A 12,569-nucleotide genomic window follows, 5' to 3' on the forward strand; every position below is an offset into this window, starting at 1 on the left:
ATGAGTATACAGTTTCAGAATGTGATGGTCCTCTGTCTAAAAAAAATTCTGATAGGACAAATAATGTGTCATTTCAATATCAGATTTGGAGTTAATAGGAAGCATGTTTGGGGGAGAATTAAATCATAATGCATCCTATAGCTACCTAGATGAATTATCTCCATTAGTTCGGCTCTGTTGACTGCCTCTATTAAATCATAATGCATGATACAAGCCTACTGTAGTTTGTCTTTGTTGATCACACATTCGACAATGTTGTAATGAAAATTTGCAAAAATATAGTTATCTCTCATGGATTGATATGTAAGCATAAGATTTTATTCATTAAAAACTTCCATTGTCTTTTTTAATTGTTCTCTCATGTCTCTATCTGATTAGGGTCGCCAGATTCGGTATAGTCTTTCTCTTCGCTTTTACTTTGCGATTTTGCAGATGTATATTAGAATGAACTGAGCAATATCAGATCTTCACAATCAAGACAGCTCGATTGTGGATTGCCTAGGGCAGTGGTAATTCACAGAATGTATGATGTTCAATGGGAAGCATATGAGACTACCAATGTTCAGTAGAGATTTCCATTGATCTTTAATATTATTTACACCTTCTTCATTTGTCCATGTGATTTGATTTTTTTTCCATCCAAACAAACATTATTTTTAGTGAAAAATTTGCAGATGAAAATCTATATAAAACCATACAACTGTTTTAATAATTATGTGATGGAGTTCAAACGTGCATTGCATGTGCAAGCTTACTAGTTAACATAAGGTGTACTTGTGTATACGCCTCTAGCGACATTTCTCTCCAGAATTACTTATGCCTACCACATATACACATTGATGCAACCGACCCTGTTGTTTGGAAACGCTATGCGGATCATTGAAGAACTGTTCATTCTCCGTTAAAAAAAAACTTGTCATTGATTGTTGCAATTTGATGAAATTTGTGTTACGGAAGAAGGAGGCGGACGGACAAGTAGAAGAAAATTAGGGAACATCGTTGGGCACCCGATGGCAGACATGCACGAACAACGAACAAGTAAGCAAACACGATGAGGAATGCTGTTGGTGTAGCCCTTATTTAGGAGCTCGTCCGGATCGCATTAGACATGCAAATGAACTTTATAAGATTTGACTAGTTTGCCTCCTTGCCGATAGACTGGACACTAGAAACAGGTGTTTTAAAATTCTTATACCAAACCTAAGATATAATCGCAATCTACATGTCGTCAATCCCTTTTGCCAACATTTGATACCTACGATCCACACGATCTAATATGCTGCTGCACTTACATGGGCGCCAAAGCTGGCTGAGCAGATTCGTGGGGGGACTGCCCTGTCGAGCTGCCCCCGACGGGCCCTGAGCTTTCCTCCGAAACAGGGGCAGAAGCTGCATTTCTGCCGGAATCAGTGTCTCCCACCGGAGTAGAGTCAGAGTCCCCTGCAGCTCCTGCTTGCCGATCTGCAGCTTCGGCGGCCACACCCTGCAGGCGATTCACCTCCACCGTTCCCTGGCCGTTGCTCAGGGGCTCATCTCGCGGGCCTTCGAAGGCGTCGAAGCGCCGGAGCCACGCCCGCAGCCAAGGCAGCGCTCCCGCCGTGGGCCGTGTCGGCTCTTTGCTCGCCGCGCCTTCCCTCCCGGGAGACGAACCTGGCGAGGTGGACCAGGAGCATTAGGCACGAGACAACGGCGTTGATGAGGAACAGCCCGCGGAATCTTCACAGGCCAAGCCTAGCGTCAGCGCCGTCGTTGCGCCTGCCCATGCAGGCCCCGGGGTGACTGAACCACTTGTTCTCGATGCGCGAGAGATTGTCCTCCTCCGCCAGCTCCAATATGGCGCGCGACACGTCCACCGCCAGAGGGGATCCCATCGGGAACACCTGAACATATCAGGACAAACTCATCCTTGTTAATTCACACGTGTTCTACCGGTAGCATGCCATCTGCATGAATGCAAACGAATGCTAAATTGCTGATACATAAACGCATGCACGTACAAATCCAAACCCGCCGCTCTTGTAGGTCGGACCGACCATGGAGTAGCCTTCGCAGTAGCGCGACAGGAAGAGCCGTAGGTAGGGCACCCAGTGGCGGAGCTAGCAATTGAGAACAGGGTGGTCCGCCCCCCAACCCCCCAAAAAAATTTGATAAGAAATATGACATGTGTACCATTTCAATTAAAGCTATTTTGTCTTAGAAATAGATCAATATGGTCTTAGAAACACACTAAAAATTCTAAGACGTGCAAAATTTTATTGTGTTCTAAGACCATATGGATCTTAGAATTTTTTTTGTTCTAAGTAATTTCCAATATCACATAGAAATAGATCAATATTGTCTTGGAAACACACTAAAATTTTCAATTAAAGCTATTTGGGGCAAAAATGATGAGCAAAATTATGCATGTGTTTGGTTCATCTACTGGTAGCATAGCACATAAAAACCTAAATCAGAAATTGGGTAGTTCATACCTTAAATCAGAAATTGGGAAGTTCAAAAAAGACTACGTTGCTGCCGCCGGACTTGGGCATCGGGGCACTAGGCGGCCGCCCCCGGCTTTGCAGGGGCGTCAAGCGGGCGGAGATAGGGGAGCAGCGCCGCAATCGTGCAGGGCAGGGCGCCCGCGCACACAACTCGCGGGTGGGGAGGGAAAGGAAGCAGGGATCATCCTCAATGGTTGGGCTCCGGCCAGCGACCAGTGAGGGCGGCGAGCTGGCGATGGCGAGGGCGTCCGGCGTCGGGACGAGGGCAGGAGGCGGCTGGTTGCCTGGTTCTGCTTGATGTAGTCCTTGGCTCGATCTGGATGAGGGCCAACAGGTAAGTGTTATTGGGCCATTTTTTCTCTGGCCCAGTAAAAGATCCATAGGTCTATAAGCTGATAAAAAATCCCAGGGTGGGCCGCGGCCCACCCTGGCCACCCTGTAGCTCCGCCCCTGAGGGCACCTCGTCGAAGATCGCCCTGACGCCTCCATTGTCAGATCCCTTCTTGAGGGCATCGGTGTATTGATCCATGGTGGTGTACCTCCTAAACCTTGCATCGTCGGAGCCCATCTCTTGAGGAAGTCCTCGATGAAGGATCCCTCTTGAAACCCAACGTAGTCGCTCTCCCTCAAGTCGTTTATGGCTGGTTGGAGTTGCCGGACCGTGAGAATCGTCGTGAGGTTCGCCATGTAGCTTGTAGTGAGGATGAGCACCGCAAACACCCACATGATCACCACGAGCTTCGACAGGTTGCTCTTCAGCCTCTCCTCTACAATCAAACAAGTGTGTCAACTGGTAAGTTCAGAACTGCAGGTTGGATAAGATGCATGTGTACATTTGCGTGCAGGTACATCATAGGAATATGATGGGGAGAAGAACGCTTACTGTGGGAGAAGACCATGGTTGACAATGCAAAGTACTCCCTCCGTTCGGAATTACTTGTCTCGGAAATGGATGTATCTAGAACTAAAATATGTTGGGCTAAGTCAGATGCAGTAAATCTGGACAGAACCTATGCTTCTTGTCTGCCAAATTTGGTGCTGTTTGGTTCAGCGGTTTAAGAGCAGTTTGCAAAACAATGAAGGGTACAGAAGCTGTGTAAACTCTGCTTTGCTAAAATCTTGCCTCTTGTGGTTGTTGTTGCTGTTGCCGGTTGGCAATGTGGAGAGTGTGTTGTAAATCTCTCTAGAGGTTCTAGAGAAGACTTTGTACTCATCATTTTCATAGTGAAGTTGTGTGGACCGGTTGGTCCACAGCCGTGGTTTTTTTACTCCTCAAGTTGAGGAGGTTTTTCCATGTTAAATCCTGTGTCACTTGTGCATGTTGTTTGTGTTATTCCGCTGCTTACTTGTTGGTTGAAGCTGTCCTCAAAGTTCATCACAAGGAGAGGGGGCTGTGTAGTGTGCATATTTGCCATGTCGGTGAATTTGTGCAGCGCATTGTTATTGTCCAGCCCCAACAAAGTGGTATCAGAGCCTTGGTTTACTTGTGCAAATTGCTGAGTTTCTTGTGGTGAAAGATGAAAGTGAATACCAGCAGGATGATATCTTTGAATGGTACAAATTATCAAGCATGGAAGGGCAAGATGGAGGACTTGTTGTATGTGAAAGAATACTGGAAGCCAGTGTTCTCCACTGAGATGCCGGAGGGCATTGAGGAAGGTCAATGGAAGGTACATCATTGCCAAGCTTGTGGGTTTATTCGGCAATGGGTCGATGACAATGTTTTGAACCATATCATTGATGAGACACATGCACGCACCTTATGGCAGAAATTGGAAGAGTTGTTTGCCCAAAAAGAAGATACAAACAAGATGTTCTTGATCAAACAATTGATGTGCTTGAGGTACAAAAAGGGCACTCTAATTGCAGATCATGTGAATACATTCCAAGGAATTATAAATCAGCTTTCTTCAATGGGAATAACATTTGAAGATGAAGTGAGAGCTTTGCTGCTGCTAGGCTCATTATCGGACAACTGGGAGACCTTTAAGGTCACGGTTTGCAATTCAGCACCTAATGGAGTTGTCACTTGGAATCTTGTGAAAACCAAGGTACTAAATGAAGAGTCCAGAAAGGTGGCTGAAGCCACTTCTTCCTCACATTCAGAGGTGCTAGTCACTCAGTCCAGGGGGAGAAGCAAGAGCAGAGGTCCAGGTAAAGGGGCAGAAAGAGGTAGAAGCAAATCAAAAAGTAAGTATGCTGATTATGAGTGCCATCACTGCCATCAGAAGGGCCACATTAAGTGGCAATGTGACAAGTGGAAGAAAGACAAAAAGAAAAAGAAGAAACAAGATCAGAAGCAAGTTGACAGTGATAGTGACACAGAGGGCAACCGAGTTACTGCAGTAGAAGAGGACATCATGCTTGTTATGCATGAAGAAAATGAGGGCAGATTTGGTTCCACTGTTGAGGAGAGGATCACTGTTGTTTCTGATGAAACCGTCAACCTTGTGGATGGTGACGAGATGATTTGGATACCGGACAGTGGTGCTACCATTCATGCTACATCTCGCAGAGAGCTCTTCACTAATTATATATCAGGTGATTTTGGTGTTGTGAAGACGGGGAACAATGATAGGGCAACCATCATTGGAAAAGGAGATGTGCATTTGGAGACCGCAAATGGTACAAGGTTAGTCCTCAAATCTGTGAGGCATGTTGAGGCACTTCGTCTCAATATTATCTCGGTTGGTTTGCTTGATGGAGATGATTACTTGAGCAGTTTTGGAAAAGGGCAGTACAAGCTCACCAAAGGCAACATGATTGTTGCAAGAGGTAAAATGGTCTCAGTTTTGTATCATGTTCATGCTAAGCTCTTTAGTGCTTCTGTCAATGCACTAGAGAAGGATGATCATTGTGCTTTATGGCACAAGAGACTTGGGCACATGAGTGAGAAGGGAATGACAGTGCTAGTGAAGAAAAAATTGTTGAAGGGTGTGAAAGGAGTTCACATCAAGAAATGTTCAGATTGTCTAGCAGGGAAGCAACACCGAGTTGCCTTCAAGACTCTACCTCCCCACAAGAAGCCCGAGAAGCTGGACTTGATACATTCCGATGTTTGCAAAATGTCGGTAAGATCTCTTGGTGGTGCTAAGTACTTTGTGACTTTTATTGATGACTTTTCCAAGAAAGTTTGGGCCTTCACTTTGAGGACCAAAGATCAAGTACTAGGTGTATTCAAGCAATTCCAAGCCTCGGTTGAGAGAGAAACTGAGAAGAAGATCAAGTGCATTCACACTGATAGTGGAGGAGAGTACATTGGGCCATTTGATGCATATTGCAAGCAGCAAGGTATTAGGCATCAATTTACTCCCTCGAAGACACCACAGCTGAATGGTCTTGCTGAGAGGATGAACATGACAATTGTGGAGAGAGTTAGATGCTTGTTGTCAAGTGCAAAGCTACGTAAACACTTTTGGGGTGAGGCTTTGATGATTGCAGTTTATCTTATTAATCTCTCACCAAGTTATCCTTTGCAGGGAGATGTTCCTAACAGGGTTTGGTGTGACAAGGACGTCTCATATGACCACCTGAAGGTTTTTGGGTGCAAGGCCTTTGTTCATATTCCTCAAGATGAAAGGTCAAAGCTTGATTCGAAGACACGACAATGTATCTTTCTTGGTTATGGTGGTGATGAGTTTGGCTACAAGATGTTTGACCCTATAGCAAGGAAAGTTGTGAGAAGTCGTGATGTTGTGTTTGTTGAAGACCAAATAATTGAAGATATTATGAAGACAAAGGGGCAGGTTCCTCCTCAACAGCAGCAAGACATGATTGATTCTGACCCAGTTCCTGCAACTCCAGCTCCTGTGCAAATTGAAGCAGATGCAGAAGATGTACAAGATGATGTACATGGTGGTGCAGGTGAAGAAGATGCTCCCCAGCAGCAGCAACAAGAGTATGATGCTGAAGTTGATGATCCGGATCAGCAGGAAGCACCAGCACCAGAAAGTCCACCAGCTGCTCCACTCAGAAGATCCAACAGGGGTCGAATTCCTTCCAGCAGGTATCCCTTAGATCAATACGTGGTGTTATTATCTGATGGTTCAGAACCTGAATGCTTTGCAGATGCAATGGAAGATGAGCACAAGAAGGAGTGGAAAAATGCTATGCAAGAAGAGATGGATTCCTTGCATAAAAATCATACTTATGAGTTGGTGAAGTTGCCCAAGGGCAAGAAAATTTTGAAGAACAAGTGGGTCTACAGAATCAAGCAAGAACAACACACATCACATCCAAGGTACAAGGCCAGGCTAGTTGTAAAAGGATTCGGCCAGAGGAAAGGCATTGACTATGATGAAATCTTTTCTCCGGTTGTGAAGATGACATCCATAAGAGTAATCCTTGGCATGGTAGCAAGTCTCAACTTGGAGGTTGAGCAAATGGATGTGAAGATTGCATTCCTTCATGGTGAGTTGGAGGAAGAAATATACATGGAGTAACCTGAGGGGTTTCTTGTGAAAGGCAAAGAAGACTATGTGTGCAAGCTGAAGAAAAGTCTCTATGGCCTGAAACAAGCACCAAGACAATGGTACATGAAGTTTGAAACTGTCATGGGGGAGCAAGGCTACAAGAAATGTAGCTCAGACCATTGTGTGTTTATTCAGAGGTTCTCAGGTGATGATTTCATCATATTATTGCTCTATGTTGATGATATCCTGATTGTTGGCAAGAATGTCTCTAGGATTGCTAAGTTGAAGAAGGAGTTGAGCAAATGTTTTGCTATGAAAGACTTAGGTCCAGCAAAGAACATTCTCGGAATGAGAATTAAGCGAGACAGAAATTGCAACAAGTTGTACTTGTCTCAAGAGAAGTATATTGAGAAGGTACTTCAGAAGTTCAGGATGGAAAATGCTAAAGTTGTAAGTTGTCCACTAGCAGCCCATTTCAAGTTGAGCAGAAAGCAATGTCCTACCACTGACGAGCAGAAAAAGGAAATGCATCATGTTTCTTATGCTTCAGCAGTTGGGAGTTTGATGTATGCTATGGTGTGTACAAGACCTGACATTGCTCATGCGGTTAGTACTGTGAGCAGATTTATGTCCAATCCAGAAAGACCACATTGGGAAGCCGTGAAGTGGATTTTGAGATATCTTCGGGGCAGCACAAATCTGAAACTTTGCTTCGGTGATGGTGAGGCAAAGCTGATTGCTTTTTCAGATTCTGACATGGCTGGAGATGTTGACCGAAGGAAGTCTACCTCAGGTTACTTGGTTCTCTATGCAGGGGGAGCAGTGTCATGGCAAAGCAGGCTGCAGAAGTGTGTGGCATTGAATACAACTGAAGCTGAATTCATTGCTGTAACAGAGGCTAGCAAAGAGCTATTGTGGCTGAAACGGTTGGCTTGTGAGCTTGGTTTTAAGCAAGACAAGTATGTGTTGTTTTGTGACAACCAAAGTGCTATCCACTTGAGTAAGAATGCAAGTTTTCATTCAAGGTCTAAGCATATAGAAGTCCGTTATCATTGGATTCGAGATGTGCTGTATTCCAAGAAAATGCAACTTGAGAAGATTCACACCGATGACAATGGGGCTGATATGTTGACTAAAGTGGTGACGAGGAAGAAGCTCGAAGTATGCCGCCAGCTCGCTGGCATGGCTGCCGGAAGGCAGTAAGACCCTCCATGATGTCGGGAGGGGTAGTTTGTTGGGCTAAGTCCCTCCACATGGAGGTGTGTTGGCAGCCCAACATCAGCCCACACAAGTCCAACACATATGAACCGTTGATCTGTTCTACATCCAACGGTTGTGAGTGTTTCCTGGGGAAGTGAAGCAAGAAGAAAACCCTAGCCACTCCATCGCTTGCTGGTGGTGGCTGCCATTCGTGAGAGTGAGAGAGAGAGCACACAAGAGAAAACACAACCTGAGAGAGAGGAAGAAGAAGAAGCAGAGGTTCTGTCCAGATTTACTGCATCTGACTAGACAGTGTTCAAGCTGGCGATGGAGGATCAAACATGCTTGGATCGACCCCAAACTTGGTGAGCTCGTTCCTTACTTTGAGTACTTCGATTTGGTTAGCTGGTTTGAGGATTGGGTCAGTGGAGCATCAGATTTGAGAGTGGTTTTGTCAGCTCTGACTGCTGCAGTTTCAGAACAGAGTAGTTTTGGGAGACGAACAGTTTGGGTAGGCAAACGATGTCCGATTGAGCTGAAATTTGGAGGGGATCTCAAGAACTCGTGTGTCTACTTGTCTGCCAAATTTGATGCTGTTTGGTTCAGCGTTTAAGAGCAGTTTGCAAAACACTGAAAGGTACAGAATCTGTGTAAACTCTGCTTTGCTGAAATCTTGCCTCTTGTGACTGTTGTTGCTGTTGCCGGTTGGCAATGTGGAGAGTGTGTTGTAAATCTCTCTAGAGGTTCTAGAGAAGACTTTGTACTCATCATTCTCATAGTGAAGTTGTGTGGACCGGTCGGTCCACAGCCGTGGTTTTTTTATTCCTCAAGTTGAGGAGGTTTTTCCACGTTAAATCCTGTCACTTGTGCATGTTGTTTGTGTTATTCCGCTGCTTACTTGTTGGTTGAAGTTGTCCTCAAAATTCATCACAAGGAAAGGGGGCTGTGTAGTGTGCATATTTGCCGTGCCGATGAATTTGTGCAGCGCATTGTTGTTGTTCAGCCCCAACAAAATACGTGATACATCCATTTCTGCGACAAATAATTCTGAATGGAGGAAGTAGAAGACAACGCCCAATTGGTTGGAGCGCGTGCCACGGAATCGGGGGTTGATCCTGTGCTCGATGGCCCACACGACGAAGCCGGTGGAGATGAAGAAAGCGAGGCTAGTGAACCAGAGCTCCGGTGTGAGCGGCTTAACGAAGATCCACATGCTGTTGCTGTTGAGGTTGTCTTGCTCTGCCACGATCATTGACCAGCCTGTGTCGGCGAATGGCATCGTGAAAGAAACCTGCTTCATTCTGCTCGATGTGATCGTCACGTCCCCGACTACCGCGTCGGCCTTCTGCAAACCACAACCTCAAAATTTTAACTTATTATTCTCACCGATGTGAATGAAAAGAAAAGAGAACAGTTATGCCATTTGACCTTGTCGCGCACCAGGTTCACAAGAGCTTCGTATGACTCCGTGCTATCGTTAATTGGCACGTAAGTGTACGCAACTGGATAGTTCAGTTTTGCCATGACCCCGTAGAACACGTCGATGCAGTAGCCTTTCACCCTCTCGGTGGCGGGGCTCGGGTTGCCGGAATCTCCACGAATTGGCTGAATCCGCGCTTCACCGGGACAGCGACGCGGAGCGGTCGTCCGCCCGGCGACTCGCTCCATCCGATCGGAACGGCCGCCGTTTCGCCGGGCCAGAGGACTTGCTTCAGCTTGTTGCCAAACCTGGGGTTCAAGCTGGTGGAGATCCCCAACTCCGGGGTCCAGAAGCCAACCGTCCTTTCTCCATTCCCGATGATATTCACGATCTCGTATGCTGAGACCTGCAGCTGTCCGTCGACTAGCCTGAACCTGCCCGCCAGGCCGTCAAACTTTGCGACGAGCAGAGCGTCGAGGAACGTGATTGGTCGTGCCGTTCGGAAGGAGACCTCAGCTGCTGCGGCGGCCGCCCATGCCGTGTCATACAACCAGAGCAGCCATACCGGCGCACTCTGGTCGCCGTGCACGGTGTCGTCGTCGTCGGAAGCCAGGCTCTGCTGCCGAAACCTCACCTTGAGCCGCCTGTAGAAGCTCCTGACTTGGTCCGTTGCCTGCACGTAAGGCCGCGCGATGACAACCCCCTGCATGCAATCCACGTTGCCGCGGTTGAGGCTGTCCGCCGGGTTGCCAACAGTGGCGGTGGCAATCCAGACGTACCCCTCCGACATCATACCTGCGACCATGGCTCGGCGGAAGAGGCGCCCTGCCAGAGCGGGAGACATGTGCACGACGTACACCCGGGCCGGCATGTTCCTCAGAGCGAGGAGCGCCTCGTCGAGGTGTCTGTATGTCGCGTCAGCCGGCACCGCTACGCAGTCCGTCACGTCGCGAGCGGCGTGCCCACCACGCCCCAGCTGGATCGCGTGGATCAGCGCCGGGAGGATACTGATGCCGTAGAGCGAGTCCTCGTGCAGCGCCACGCGAATGCCTCGATGATGGCGGCGATAGGCGTGGCTTCGGATGTGCTGTTGGCAGCAGTGCGCACGACGGAACGTGCTAGGGATGAACCCGATGCCGGTGCGGTGGTGGACAACGAAAGGATCGGTATGTCCGTTCGTTTCGTCATGCTGGTGAATAGCTCGACTTCAGGTGAGGTCGTATGAGGCGAGATGATGGCTTGCACCTGTGCAGCCTTGTTCATGAGCTCCTCCACTAAGAAACAAGGACACATCACAAATTAGAAACCATCCAATCGATCACATTCAATAAAAAGGCATATCCATGGCTCTACGGCATGATCCATGCAACGTTAGCATCACGCCATCACCTTCATGTAATTGACAATAGTCATTCGGGCTCTGGCCCGTTTTGAGTGCATAAGGTAGATCATGATATACCTTTTCTTAAAAAAAAATCTCCAAACCAGTCCATAGCTAGGCTTTCTATTATCAAATAATTTATTTCTAGGAGCAACAAATTTCATTGTGTAGAGTAATCAGATGATAATTAACCAAGCTAGATACCAGACTCACCAGCGTACACTGCCGTGGCGAGCTCCCCGCGAGAACCCTTCCGGTGGAGCTCCACCCGCGTGGTATAGCTCGGGTTCTTCAGGTAGAAGTCTTCCAGGGCCATGGAAATGCAAGCGAGGCTCTTCCTTGTTAGAACAGGATACGTAGAGGTAGTCAGATATGTTTAAACTTGTTCTGTTTCTATCTTTTCTTCTGTTCTTCTTCTCCAAGTCTATCTCTCGTTGTAATCTGGAAGTCCTAGCGATATTTCAAAACATTGTAAGCCACGGCAACTCTTCTATAAATATACATGCAGCCCGAGCAAAGGGTTTAACGCTTCCCATCAAATCTTATATGGTCATCAGAGCCCTTCCTCTCGTACGTCTAGTTTTCCCTGAGAGATCGATCTAGTTGATCGAGAGAGAAACCTGAAACCTATCCAGAGAGAGACATCGAGAGAAAACATGTCAGGCACCAATGCCAGCACTGCTGCCTCCACCATCGCCGCCACCAATACCGCCTTGATTGGATCCACCATGAGCGCCTTGTCCACCCAATCTGCACCATCCACCTATGCATCTTCTTCCACCTTCAGCAGCGTCTCTTCTCTCGGGTCTCCTCCATCTGAGAAGCTCACGAGGACGAACTTCCTCCTCTGGAAGGCCATCGTGCTACCCCAAATAAAGGGAGCACAGATGGAACACTTCCTTGACGGCGCAAGTCCGGCGCCCCCTCCTACCATCACCGTCACCAAAGAAGGGAAAGAGGAGCAAGTCTTCAACTACGCCCGGTCGATCTGGTACGCCCAGCAGCAACAGGTACAAGGATACCTTATGGGGTCTCTGTCACGTGAGATTCTTGCGCAGGTCGTTACTCTTCAGACGTCGGCCGAGGTGTGGAGTGCCATCCACGCCTCCTTTGCTGCCCAAACGCAAGCACATATCGTCAACACCCGCATCGCCCTCGCCAATCTGCACAAAGGTAACATGGGCATGCCTGAGTATCTGGCGAAGATCAAAGCCTTCGCCGATGAGATTGCCTGCACCGGTGATCCCCTCTCTGAAGGAGAGCTAACCTCCTATGTGCTCAAAGGGCTGGACATCGAGTATAACCCGGTGATCTCAGCCCTGGCTGCACGCATCGAGCCGGTGACCGTCCAAGAGCTCTACAATCAGTTGCTAAGTTTTGAAGCCCGTATGAATCTGCTACAAGGTAACACCATCTGCCAGTCTTCGGTTAATTCTATCTCACGTGGTCGCGGCACTAGAGGCCGAGGCCGTGGTCAACGCGGTCACCAACGGGGGCGTGGACGCGGCAACATCAACAACAGCGGGCGTGGGCGCACCAACAACTCTGGCCCACGCTCCTCCAACGCCTCCTACTCCAACACCAGGCCGCGTTGCCAGCTTTGCAAAAAGTCAGGGCATGAGGTGAAAAATTGCTGGCACCGCTACGACGAAGATTACGTGCCTGAAGAGCGC

The 12,569-nt window shown here is 47.7% G+C and overlaps 2 pseudogenes; one reads left to right on the forward strand and one right to left on the reverse strand.

The window, feature by feature from the left end:
• Positions 1–1,718: 1,718 nt before the first annotated feature.
• LOC123157658 (glutamate receptor 2.8-like) lies at positions 1,719–11,212 on the reverse strand (annotated as a pseudogene).
• Positions 11,213–12,140: 928 nt separating this feature from the next.
• LOC123163396 (uncharacterized) lies at positions 12,141–12,279 on the forward strand (annotated as a pseudogene).
• Positions 12,280–12,569: the final 290 nt, after the last annotated feature.

Source organism: Triticum aestivum, chromosome 7B, assembly GCF_018294505.1.
Source record: "Triticum aestivum cultivar Chinese Spring chromosome 7B, IWGSC CS RefSeq v2.1, whole genome shotgun sequence".
NCBI lineage: Eukaryota > Viridiplantae > Streptophyta > Magnoliopsida > Poales > Poaceae > Triticum > Triticum aestivum.